Raw genomic sequence first — 14,222 nt, 5'->3', positions numbered from 1 at the left:
TGAAGTAGTTTTACAGATAAAGTGTGAGAGAAAATTCCTCAGTAAATATTAACATCCCTTAACATGGCTTAGGATGTATTTTAATTGCCTCAATACAGCAGTGTAAGGTAATTATGAGGATTAATTGTTTCTGTTTGTGACTCATTTGACCAGTTTCATAAAGCCTGTGTCTTGGCCAGTGCTGTATTGACTCACTTATTTAGAAATTGGACTAAATTGAACATTAATCATCCTGCTGGCCTTCAAGCCTCTTTCCCTTCAGCCTCCTTTGCACAGGAGTAGGTGTCAGAATTTAACAGAACACTGCCAAAGTTTAAGGGGAAAACAGAAAAGAGGGAAATCATATGTAAGGAAAGTTTACTCACACAATATATGTAATATAAATTTTAACCTGAGCCTCCATTTCTGTATTTACTTAGAGATCACTGGGGACAAAGTACAAAGACACGTGTGTTCAGCAGACAGTAGAGGCCAAAAAGACAGATGGTTTTGGTAGTCAGTGGGCTGCAGGGGTGGCTTCTGTGAGAAGAGAGACTGGCGATGCCCCTGTGTCAGACAGCTCCAGGACACAGCAGCTGCTGGGGAAAGCTCAGCTCTGTGACAACATGTGAGAGAGAGGGTAAAAAACACTACACAGCAGCTGTGAGAGAGAGGAGTGCGACAAATGTGAGAAAACCAGCCCTGCAGACATCCAGGGCAGCGCGGCAGGAGGGGTGGGAGCTGCGCCAGGTGCTGGAGCTGAGATTCCCCTGGGGCAGCCCATGGAGGGGCAGCTGAGCCCCTGCAGCCCATGGAAGTGAACAGGGGAGCAGAGATCCCCCTGCAGCCCCAGGAGGAGCCCAGGCTGGATGTGTCCTGAAGGAGGCTGCAGCCCTTGGAGGGCTTCTGGCCTGTGGGTCCTGAAGGAACTGCACCTCATGGAAAAGATTCCCACTGGAGCAGTTCTTGGTGGCATTGGGGAAGGTGTTTTATCCTTCTCTGCTATTAACTGGCAATAAATTAAATTAATCTTCCCCGTGTTTTGCCCATGACAGTAACTGGTGAGTAATCTCCTTGTCCTTATCTTGACCTGTGAGCTTTTAATCTTATTTTCCCCCTGCTGTCTTGCTTAAGGAGGGGGAGTGAGAGGGTGGCTTGCTGAGCACCTGGCAGGTGGCCAAGGTCACCCCACCACAGCAGCTGTGGAAAGGCAGCCAGGGAAGGAGCAGAGACAGATCTGTTAAAGAATCCCTCCAAAACACTTGTGTGGCTGTAGCCTTTGGATAAGAAATTTTGCAGCATGGGCATCAAGGGAAGCATTTGCTCCCTGGCTGGTACAGCATGGTCTCATCTGCTAGCCTCAGTTTCAGGATATTCTCAGTTTAGAGGGGCATTTCCTTCCTTCCTTCCTTCCTTCCTTCCTTCCTTCCTTCCTTCCTTCCTTCCTTCCTTCCTTCCTTCCTTCCTTCCTTCCTTCCGAATTCCTTCCTTCCGAATTCCTTCCTTCCGAATTCCTTCCGAATTCCTTCCTTCCGAATTCCTTCCTTCCTTCCTTCCTTCCGAATTCCTTCCTTCCTTCCTTCCTTCCTTCCTTCCTTCCTTCCTTCCTTCCGAATTCCTTCCGAATTCCGAATTCCTTCCTTCCGAATTCCTTCCTTCCGAATTCCTTCCGAATTCCGAATTCCTTCCTTCCGAATTCCTTCCGAATTCCTTCCTTCCTTCCTTCCTTCCTTCCTTCCTTCCTTCCTTCCTTCCTTCCTTCCTTCCTTCCTTCCTTCCTTCCAAATTCCTTCCTTCCTTCCAAATTCCTTCCTTCCTTCCTTCCGAATTCCTTCCTTCCGAATTCCTTCCTTCCTTCCGAATTCCTTCCTTCCTTCTTTCCTTCCTTCCGAATTCCTTCCTTCCGAATTCCTTCCTTCCTTCCTTCCGAATTCCTTCCTTCCTTCCGAATTCCTTCCTTTCTTCCTTCCTTCCGAATTCCTTCCTTCCGAATTCCTTCCTTCCTTCCTTCCGAATTCCTTCCGAATTCCTTCCTTCCTTCCTTCCTTCCTTCCTTCCTTCCTTCCTTCCTTCCTTCCTTCCTTCCGAATTCCTTCCTTCCGAATTCCTTCCTTCCTTCCGAATTCCTTCCTTCCGAATTCCTTCCGAATTCCTTCCGAATTCCTTCCTTCCTTCCTTCCTTCCTTCCTTCCTTCCTTCCTTCAGAATTCCTTCCTTCCTTCCGAATTCCTTCCTTCCGAATTCCTTCCGAATTCCTTCCGAATTCCTTCCGAATTCCTTCCGAATTCCTTCCGAATTCCTTCCTTCCTTCCGAATTCCTTCCTTCCTTCCTTCCTTCTTTCCTTCCTTCCTTCCAGCTTCCTTCCTTCCTTCCTTCCTTCCTTCCTTCCTTCCTTCCTTCCTTCCTTCCTTCCTTCCTCCCTCCCTCCCTCCCTCCCTCAGTATTGGCAGACATCTAAGGCAGAAAAGGCTCACCTGTTCATACTGAATTAAACTGAAGGTGGTTGTCTGTCTTGATTATTTTTTTTCTAACACCCAGCATCTGACATACTGGGGAATGATGCAAGCTTATAAACATTTTTCAGTGTGTCATGTTTGTCTGCCTGGAGGGAAAGGGCTTAGCAGGAATATTCACTGAGTACTCTTGAGAAATTCCTCTGCTCTGGAATTAATGATTTTTCTTATTTCCTTTCCATTGGTGGACAACCGACAGCTCTCAAATTATTTGTAGATACTTTCCTATTGGGACTGTGCAATCAGGATGCATATGACTAAATGGTTGGGGGTTTGGTTGCTTATTTGTTTGTTTGTTTTTTAATATAGTGTAGCTCTTCTTTATGGCTTCTGAGAGCTTGGATTTTCAGATGGAACTAGATCCTGCATCTGCTTTGTCTTGGTTACATCAAGAACCCCTCACTGCAGGAAGCACCCCATGGTCATAACAATTCTGGCTCACTGCAGGTCTGGGCATGTGCCACAGTAATTCACCCTTCCTCTTACACAGGTTTAACTAAGAAAGATCTCAGTCCCTTTCCTGCTTAAGCTTCAACAATTTTCTCACAAACTTTGTCTTTAAAATCTAGAGTCTTTTAAAAGGGGAATAGATAAGCACCTCCAGTAATGCTGGGTAATAATTTAACCCTTGTGAAGGACATATACTCTGGCCCATCCACAGCTTCCCAATGTTTGACTTGGCTTTTATCAGTTGTCCCGTTTTACAACTGTTTGCTTTTTACCCTACAAAAAAGTTGCTAAGGGCTTCTGTTTCCCATCTGGTAAATCTTGGTTCCAGAAAAGCACAACACAAGAAGCATAGTGCTGCATTCCTTGTCCTTTGGCCCTGCACAAGCAACAGCCTGTCAGTGTGGGTACATAGCAGCCTTGGTGAACTGGCCAGCCTCCAAGCCAAGAGAGACTCAGGAAAGCTTTTGCAACATAAACCCAGCTAGCTGAAGGCATCAGATTGTCAGATTGATTTTACACTAATCATTTTGACATCTTTGTGACCATCCTGGACTGCCTTTCATAGCTGTTTTTTCATGACTTTTCGGATCTCCTAAAATGGCCTGAGATTTTTTTTTTTCTCCAAAGACAAGTTCCTTTTCTCAAGGAAGTCTATATTTCAGTCTTGTCTCATAAAGAATTATACTAGTCATGCAAAGGACATACTTACTTTGGAAGATGGGTTTAAATATGTCTACCAGTACTTATTCCTGTACCTCAAATTATAAGAGATCCCCTCCTTTTTATGGAAAGGTCTGGGCATCGGATCATGTCCCTGACGCTTTTTTAACCATAGGAGAATCTGTGCTATACTCATGTAAAGAAAAAGAAAACTGAGAAGAACAGTAGGATGATCCACTTAGTTCTGCCCTTTCCAAACTAACACCTGTGTAAGGTTCCTGTCTTTCATTTTACCATTAAACGTATCACAAGTTCTTTCATCTGCAATTGGTATATTCCATTCAGCCAATTTTGCTAAATACTGGAAGTTATATCCATGACATAGGTATTTTACAACCTTCAAGTCAAATCTCTATTTCATGACATGCATGACAAAACCCCTCACCAACTGTTACATTGAGTTCAGCAGTGAGATGTCTGGACATGCAGTCGAAGCTGTTACCAGACAGGCTGAGCAGTGCTGGGAGGTCCTGGAAGCAGGAGGTGTAAACAGCAAAGGGTTTCTGTCTATTCATGGTTTTGTCTTGCTACCTGATATTGAAAAACCCTTCTTCTTTTTCTTTTTTTTCCCCAGACTCTTTGTTACTTACAGTGGTAACTTAGATCTTTTGCAGGTTTGAAAACACAGGCTTTTGCTAGTTAAATCAAGATATCACTCTGACTTTCAAAGATTTGAGTGCATTGGGAAGAACACAGATTCAAAACAATTTTTTGTGAAGGAAGAAATTATGGGATTAAAACTTTACTTGAAATATAAATGTGAGTCTCTTTTTAAACCGTATGAAAGTGTTGGTGTGGTCATGACATCTAAGGACAGAGAAAAAAATAAGGCACAGTGGTAACATCTCATAAAAAAGCAGAGCAAAATATAAATTGAGAAAATTACCCAGAATTTAAGCAGATACCTAAAAACCGATAATCCCTCAAAGAAAATGCACCTGGTATATGTGAATTTAATTTTAAGTAATGCGGAAATTAAAAGGAATTCACCTTTTCAGGGAAACAGAAGAAATGTTTTGTAGCTTGTTTAAATTACTAGCATAGATGAAGGTAGATCTTGAAGTTACTTGTTTTCTGTTGGTTTGTGGCTGGAAGAAAGTCCCACTTAGCCTAACTATATTTTACCTTAGGTTGTGCTGCTCTTGAACAAGTACCTCATTATATCAGTCTTAAAAGAAGCACTAAACAAAATGAGGAGGCAGCAGCTTGTGTCATAGAGCTAACTAATGACAATAAATTCACAAGTATGCAGCCAGAGTCCTTTGAGGACAGGAACACACACCTCTCAGGCAAGTGGGCTACAAGATCACAGAATCAAAGAATATGCCGAGTTGGAAAGGACACATAGGGATCATTCTATCCAGCTCTCATATCCCACACAGGACATCACCAGAGTCACACCATGTGCCTGAGAACACTAGCCAAACGCTTCTTGAACTCTGTCAGGCTGGTGCTGTGACCACTGCCTTGGCGAGCCTGTTCTAGTGTCCAACCACCCTCTGGGGGAAAAGCCTTTTCTTAATACCTCACCTAAATGTCCACTGACACAGCTTCAGGCCATTTCAACGGGTCCTGTCACTGATCACCACAGAGAAGAGATTGGTTCCAGCCCCTTTTCTTCCCCTCATGGGGAAGCTGTAGACTGCAATGAGGGCTCCCCTCAGTCTCCTCTTCTCCAGGCTGAACAAACCAAGTGACCTCAGCCACTCTTCACACGGCTTCCCCTCAAGGCCCTTCACTATACTTTTTATGCTCCCTTGGACACTCTCTAATAGTTTAATGTCCTTCTTACATTGTGGCACCCAAAACTGCCCCAAGCACTCGAGGTGAGGCTGCCCCAGTGCAGAGCAGAGCGGGACAATCCGCTCCCTTGCCCAGCTGTTGATGCTGTGCCTGATGCACCCTAGGACAGGGTTGGCCCTCTTGGCTGCCAGGGCACTGCTGAGTCATATTCTACTTGCCCTCAACCAGGAACCCCAGGTCCCTGTCTATGGGGGTTCACTCCAGCCTCTCATTCCCCATACATCCATGGTTGCCCAATCCCAGATACTGTGAAACTCTGAAATGGACCAACAGAAAGAGCCAGAGCCCAGCATGAAACTTTTAGCTTGGAGCTCAGTAATGAAGAAATTGCTTTGCAGAACTCCTTGCTTGTCTGCATAGTTGCTGTGGGATACAGCACTTTATGGGTGAAAGAAGTTCAGCTGGTCCTTTCATCCTACCTGTCCTGGAGCTGGGTATTCTCTGTGAGGAACTGCTGAGAAATTGAAGTACTAAACACTGGAGTCCAGAGTGATGAATCTACAGGGTTTCTTTTCTCTGTGCACACATGTAATTGGATCCCTTTGTATATTAGGGTGCAGAACGATTTTTACTCTTTCTGTTTGTCTCTGAGCAAAAGAAGGGAGACATGGCAGTGAGGATGTGTGATACATGCCCCAGCCTGTGGAGTACATGCGCCTGTGCTAATGTTAAATCTTACTTGCTCATCCTCTATGACACTCTGATGCAGGCAGGGCAGATTTTCCTGTTTCTGAGAAATCAGCTTTCTTTACAACATGCCCATTGTATATTTCACAGGTTCAAAAAACTTTGGAAAAGTTTACAAAGTGTAAAGATGTAAGGAAAAGTGAATACTAGAGATCATCTTTTTGGACTCCAGACACTCCATGCTCATTGAGAGTAGGCAGAAGATTCAAAAGACTGTTTTCACTAATCTTACAGTGGTTTCAAGCTATCAGATTGATGTAAATTCTAATGCCTATTTGCGTTAGCTAATGCTACTCACTCAATGCCTGTTTGTTCCACACAGCACATGTACCTTAATTGTGAAGACACTCTGCAAACAGAAGAGCCCTGTGTTGATCTCCTGATCATCTGAAAACATTAGATTTTGATTTAATTTAATCTCCTGCTGAACTCATCCTTCTTACTTAAAGAGAGGCATGACATGTGGCAAAACTTCAACATATAGATGTGAACATGCTTCTGTAGCAGACAGGATACATATGGAATTCCACAGTCTGCACTAGATCACAGAATCACAGAATCACGGAATCACAACTGAGTTGAATCGGAATCAACTGAGTTGAGAGAGGTCCACAAGGATCATCGGGTTCATCTCCTGGCTCAGCACAGGACAGCTCAAGAGTCACACCATGTGCCTGAGAACATTGTACAAACATTTCTTGAACTCTTTCTGTCAGGCTGGTGCAGTGACCACTTCCCTGGAGGGCCTGTTTCAGTGCCCAGCCACCCCCTGGGTATAGATGACCCATCCTACAGCAAAGGAAGATGCAAAAACCGGAAACTGCATTAGGGTTGGATGACCCATGAAGAAAAACGTGCCTAGTATGTGCTAGGCACTTTTACAGGAGACACATGAAAAACCAGCTTCCTCAAATCATTGGCTTTGAATGAAACTACCACATGCCAAGCTGTCAGTGCTTTCTGAAGGAAAAGGCAGCATGCTGAGAAGGCCTGGGGCATCCACTGCTGATCAGAGATACATCCTCAGCACATCACTGGCAATCTAGTGTGGAAAAAAGAGGCAAGATGTAGCTGACTTTAGGGACTGCTTACCTGATAGAACCAGAGGACATTCCCGTGTGACATCAATGATCTTTACTGCAGAGAGCTATTGCTGGCACATTTTAACCATGCTGTAGCAAGCCAGAGACATATTTTGTCAGAAAACACCCCCAAGTGCCGGAGGTTAGGCACTACATGGAGGCTTTGCTACAGGAGAAGCAGTTACACAATATATCAGTTACCCTGTACAAGTTTTTGTCCATGCTATAAGTAGGGAGTTTTTGCAGCGCCAAAACAAACTAATGGCATTCCACAACTTAAAAATACGGATCAATTTGAAAACCCTTCAAACCCCTATGGTTTTCTGAAATATAATTGGAAAGATGGAAGAAACAGAAATGAGGCTTCAGGACATTAAGTAGAGAATTAATTCTAACATGTTAGGTGATTCTGTTTCAAACTAAACATATTCCTGATGATAGTACTAACACAGTGCTAGTGTCCATACATAACACAGTACATCATGCATGAGACCTGCACATGTACAGGACCTAGTTTGACTGAAAAGATCAGCTACTACTTTGTTTTACAGTTAGGAGAAAAATTATTGTGGATGAGCTCTACAAAGGGGCCATTGCCTGCTCTGACCCCTTCAATAAGGAGTAAATCACCCTAATATCCACTTTGCTGCTCCCACGCTTCTCGTCATGCTCCTCTTTCTCCCACCTGCTGTGCTTCCAGCCCAGCTGGTGCCAGTGCTCCCTCCACTCTCCGCCAACCCTACTGCCAGAGCCTGGACAGGAGGGTGAGGAGAAACAAGCCCTGAGGCACGGGCTCACTCAGGAAGCCTGGAGGTTTCTGTCCAGGCCCTAGCTCCCTGCTGGGAATTGCATCTGCTTGGGAATCCTGCTTGGACAGTCAGGGAGACTTTACACAGAAGTCAAGCTGCTGCTGGAGGTGTTGGTTCAAGAAACTGTGCAGCAAGCAGTGCTTCAAGATGTGACATGGTGGCAGAATTTGCTGAGATACCGTGCCAGGAAGAGCAGAAGAGACAACCCAGAAAGGAGGAGGTTCAAGTCGCTAAGAGTAAACGGGATTGTGTCAACAATGCTTTCAGTACAAGATATAGTCATCTCCAGCAATCAAAGTCCAGACCTGAAATAATCTGATTTGCCTCAAAGGATCCTGCTGGGTTTGACACCTTTTGGACCAGCCTGGTTGAAAAACACGGTAAACATTGCTGGAAAATAAGATTCCAGTAAATACTGAGGAGGGAAGGCACAGAATACATCAGCCTTTTCCATGTCATCTGTAACCAGGTCCCCTGCACTGTTCAGAAGCAGACCTGTATGTTCTCCAGTCTTCTTTTGACCCTTGATTAGGTACCTGACCATACAGAGTCCCTGAGAACGGCTGCTCCAAAGAAGGACTCCTGCTCTGTGTTACAGAACGGAAATCCCCTGCAAAGTGCAGCAGAAAAATATGCCATTCTATCTATGTAGAATTTGCTGCTGAAATACCGCAAGTGCCAAGAATAATACGTTACTCTCTCTTCTGGCTTCTTATTGCTTCTGAGGTGGGCTTTTCTCAGAGGCTTGGATGCACCCAGTTAAAGACTGCTATTTATTTTCATTATGTTAATCTTATGCCTCATGTATTTTACAGCCAACACTGCTCTGCCCTTTCCTGATAGCACCTGCACCCTTTTTGTGCAAAAAACCCCCAAACTGTGCCTGCAGTCACATGTATCTAAAGAAAGGCTTTCAACTCCCTTTTTCCAAGCTTTCTCAGCTACAAATTAGGACACTCATCCTAAATGAAAGGATGAGAGAAGGATAATTCCCAAGCAGAGAGTAGCTACAATATGTCAAATCTTGCTGACTTCCCCAGTTTTCTGCTCCTCCTCCACCCTTCCTGGCTCACACTGCCTCACCGCCACGGGCAAAATACCCTGGAGGATATTTTTAATGCATCTGAATATAGAGCCTATTTAACAGATGGATTTATTTCTGTGCCATTGAGTGAAAGCACTGCAGATGAAGAAGTCTGTATTCTTCTTCTCTCTTCATAAGTGCAAAATTCAGCCCTGAAATTGCCAGTGGATCATCTTCTGTTGTACCTGTGTTGTGGAGTGTTGTCTCTATTAAGACTCTCTGCTGGTCTTAAAATAGCCTTACAAAGAATGCACCCAGCAGGTGCTCTTCAACTGCTTTTAAGAAACAGAAAATATTTTGGAGGGTTCATGGTTCCAGTGTTTTCTGTTGCCAAGAGAATCATGCTGGGTGCCACGGGTTCCCTTGCAAGTCCTTGCTCCTGGTGAGGCACCGCTCCAGCAGTGTCAGAGCAGCAGAACACCACAACCAATTGGGGCCACTGTGACTCACTACTCTCCATTTAAATAGTTTTACTGGGGCTAGACGACTGGCAGGGATTGGTATTCTGCTCTGGACTCTTGTCCCTTTACTTCTAGCTTTGCATTTTGTTCTATGCTCCATTGTGATGTCTTAAGAAATCAACAATGAATCATCTTGTATTAACACTTTTTTTTTTTTTTTGCCATGATTTTTCAGGGTTCTCTTTATATTTCAACCTGGATGCAAACAGCGAATTGAGAAAGGGTCCAGTGCATTTAGGTGGACATAGGAACAGAAGCTGCTGGGGAGCCCAGACTGCAACAGTGACCTCCAGGCACTGGGGCACACAGAATCTACTCATCAAGTCACTACTCAGAAAGGAGAGATTGACTCCACAGTCTGTTGGGAGCAGTTTTCTCATCCCATCTACTTCCAGTTGGAAGAATCTGATCAATTAAACTGAGGTTTGGGAAGCAGACTTTGAAGCAAACAAGCAGGCTTGCCATGTTTGCATGCTCACTCACAAAGATGAGCACTGCTCATGATGAGGATTAATTCAGTGTCCTGGTTTAAGCCCAGATGGAGATCAAGCACCACGCATCCACTTGCTCAATGTCCCCTCTAACCCCCACCTCACCCCAGTGCAATGGGAAGGAGAATCAAAGTAAAAATTTGATTTGTGTTGAGATAAGAACGGTTTAATAACAGAAAATGAAGTAAAATGCAGAAATAATGGTAGATAATAATGCTAATAAAAAGGAAAGAAACAAGTGATGCACAAATCAATTACTCACAACCCACTTACTGATGCCAGACCCTGTTCCTGAACCCCAGTCGGTCCCCCCTTCCAGGTAACCCCCCCAGTTTACATTCTGGGCCTGACATTCTATGGTGTAGAATATCCCTTTGGGGAGGTCGGGCCACCTGTCCCAGCTGTGCTCCCTCCCAGTTTCTTTTGTGTATGTCCTCACTGGCAGAGCATGAGACAAGGAAAAAAGGGTCCTTGACTCAGGATAAACACAGCTTAGCAAAACTCAAAACATCAGTGTGTTATCAACAGCATTCTCATTCCGAATCCAAAACACAGCACTGTAGCAGCTGCTGAGAAGAAATTAGCTCTACCCTGGCTGAGACCAGAACATAAGGCAAGGTCAGATTTGCTTTTTCTGTATAAAGAAATACCTGTAATAAGCATCATAAATAGTTCTTCATTTTATGTATTGTGAGTTTACACCAGTTGCCCTATTTTTGATAGGCAATTTTTTCAGGTGAGTTTAATATGAACAAATAATGTCAGATCAAGATCATCCTGGGACAAGTTTCTTCCAAGAGACTGGTTAGCCAAACACAAAACACAAAATGAATAAATTGAAACAGTTTTAGAAAATAGAAATGGATTGCAACCTTGAGTTGCTGAAGTTAACTACAAAACATGTACTGGGTAAATTAGGGGCTTCTTGTGTCTATATCTAGATAAGCTTTTGCTACTCTGATGTGGTTAAAAAGCATGACTTACTGTTTGCCCTGTAGGAGTGAGTAACAGGTCTGACATAATACAACTGCCTGGGAAATTAACTATTCCTCCTCTTGCTGGTTCCTCTGGCTGAAGTGATGAAAGATGATTCTGGTAATGCCAGAAAACACTGTATTTTTTACTGAAGGAAACCTACACCATGAGCACAATCAGTATTCTTCTGAGAAACTTACAAATTATTCTAACTTTATTCTTTCAAGATTTTCCAGGTTTTATCTACTAACAGTTCAAATTAGCATAGTGTTGGGGTTTTAGTTTAGTCTTAGTTTTTTTTCCTGTTAAAGGAATTTTCTCCCATATGCATGTTGCTAGGGGACAAATAGCTGTACTTAAGAAAGACAAAAAGGGGAGTGGGGCGGGCCTGGCTACTCTTTTGTCTACACCTGGGTGTGGGGACAGTTCGCTCTGAGCGTCCGGAGAGAGAAGCTGCAGAGAAAGGAGCTGCTGCTTCTTTCTTTTTGGCCGTTCTTTCTTCCTGCTGGAAACAACGCCGGGACCCCAAAAGCCGCTTTCCCTGCCCTGCTGGAGACCGGGCTGTGGCTGCCCTGCCCCGCTGCTGCTTCGAGCTTTCACTACGCTGTAGCCCTGCTCGCCCTGCCTGCCTGGGCCTCCGTGGGGTTCTCCCATCTGGATACATCTCGCCTGCCACCCGGGATTTGCGTCCGTCCCTGCCGTTCCAGCCTGCCGTTTCAGCCTGCTGTTCCTGAGAGCCCGGGATCAGCTGCCCAGCGGTTTGTGAAGCCTTTGTTCCATCCTTCCCGGGATCCCGGGGCACCAGAGCCGCGGGTTTCCCGAGCTCGCTCCGGAGCGCCCCCTGCAGCCGCGGGGGAACCATCGCACCTGCCCTGCTCACCGGGAGCCGCCAGCGCCCCTGCCGGCTGTGAGCGGAACTGCACCCGAGGGGAAAGGGCCTGACAGCCGAGAAGGCTGGGACTGGGTTTGTGATTGCTGTTACTGCCAGAGTTGTTGTTGTTTTGTTTGACTGGTTATATACATATATATATATAGTAAAGAACTGTTATTCCTATTTCCCACATCTTCGTCTAAAGGCTCTTGATTTCAAAATATAATAACTTGGAGGGAAAAGGGGTTATATCTGCCACTTCAAGGGGGGCCTCTGCCTTCCTTAGCAGACACCTGTCTTTCGAAACCGAGACAGATCTTGGCGCCCAACGTGGGGCCTGAGGGCATTAAGAGATAGAGGTGAAAAAGGAATAACAGTTCCTCGATAACTTTATTTTGTGTGCTGGATATTGGAACCTTGTTAGGCAGCACTATGTGGTCTAGTTTACCCTGGTTTGGGTGGCATGTAGCCGTGGCTATATTCTTCCCCTTTGCAGCTCCTTACTTGAATATGGGTCCTCTGACTAAGGCTACCATTGCTGTTATCCAGCTTGCGTTATGGGTCGAGAAGGTGAGGAATTCATGGGTTTTTAACTTCCTCCGGAATGTGGGCACATGGATAAACAGCTATCACACACTGAGCACATGTTTTTGGGGTTATGTTAACAATGGTACCTTCTGTGAGGAAATGACACCAGGGGAAGTTTTCTCCCAACCCCTCAACCAGTTCTTTGGGCCCACCCCATCAATTTTCGAAGGGTTTAAATTCCCTCTGAATACTAACCATCTGCTGCTGATAGGCCTACTCTATTTAGCATTCAAGGATAAGTTGAGATTGGCTTGGATATCTACCCGGACACCAGCCCCAGAGACTAGAGATCCTGCCCCAGAACCTGACATGGCCCCAGAGAGTAGAGTTCCTACCCCAGAGCCTGATCCTGCCCCAGAGCCTGACACGGCCCCAGACACTAGAGATCCTACCCCAGAGCCAGAGCCTGCCACAGCCCCAGACACTAGAGATCCCGCCCCACAGACTGATACTGCCCAACAGTCCACCTCAGAAATGGACTACCCAAACTGGGTGGGGGTACTGGCAAAAGGGATACAGGAGATGTGCCAAGAGATGGGTCAGGTGCGCCAGGGGATATGCCAGGAGATGGGTCAGGTGCGCCAGGAGATATGCCAGGAGATGGGCCAGGTGCGCAAGGAGATGTGCCAGGAGATGGGCCAGGTGCGCCAGGAGCTATGCCAATTGCTAAGGGAATACACCTCCTCAGCTAGTGAAAAACCCTCTCCCTGCCCCAAAGAGGGTGAGTCCGATGGTGCAGCAGTGGAACCCACGGATGTTACAACCGTCCAGGCTTCAGCTGAACCACAAGGACAACCACAGCCAGCAGCAGTCGCCCCTGTGCAAAGGAGGAAGTATAAGACCAAATCAGTACGACCAGTTAATGATGATGGGCAACCAGGGCCCTCACAACCAGCAGGAGAGCCAGAGCCAGAAGTCATCACTGAGTCCCTGTCACACGACAGTCTCCGTGCTATGCGAAACGACATTGTGTGAAGGGGGCGTGAGCCTTATACCACCTGGCTGCTTCGGGTTTGGGACCTTATGGGCACAAGTGTGCAACTGGATAGTGGTGAGGCAAGGTATCTGGGATCGTTGACCCAGGACCCAGGTGTGGACCAGATATTTGTGAGGGAGCCAGGGCCTCTCTCTCTCTGGGAGCGGCTCTTAATGAGTGTGAGAGAAAGGTTCATTCACAAAGAAAGAATGCAGGAGTATCATCATAGAATGCAGTGGAAGACACTCGAGCAAGGGATCCAACAGCTAAGAGAGGTGGCAATATTAGAGGTACTCTTTGGGAAGGATGGACAGCATGATAATGACCCCGATAAGGTCAGGTGCACAGGACAGATGATGTGGAACCTGGCAAGGCTAGGGCCATCGCAATACCCCACCTTCATTGCAACGATTGATGCTGACAATACCCGAGAAACAGTGGGCTCTGTTGCCAACAGGCTCAGGCATTATGACAGCATGATCAATGGCCCGCTGAAAGCTCATGTCTCTGCTGTGGTCCAGGACCTCAAAGAGGAGATGAAGGAGATGAGGGAGGAGATGAGGGAGGAGATGAGGAGGGTCAGTGTGGCACCAGTGCGAGTCACAGGCCCCCAAGTCAGAGCCCGTCGTCCCCCTGCTAGAGAGAGAGGGTACACCCCACGAGCTGAGCTGTGGTTTTTCCTGTGTGAGCATGGGGAAGACATGAGAAGGTGGGATGGGAAACCCACCTCTG

The sequence above is a fragment of the Corvus hawaiiensis genome, chromosome Z (genome assembly GCF_020740725.1).
Source record: "Corvus hawaiiensis isolate bCorHaw1 chromosome Z, bCorHaw1.pri.cur, whole genome shotgun sequence".
Classification (NCBI taxonomy): Eukaryota; Metazoa; Chordata; class Aves; order Passeriformes; family Corvidae; genus Corvus; species Corvus hawaiiensis.
Note: the sequence above shows the minus strand (reverse complement) of the source record.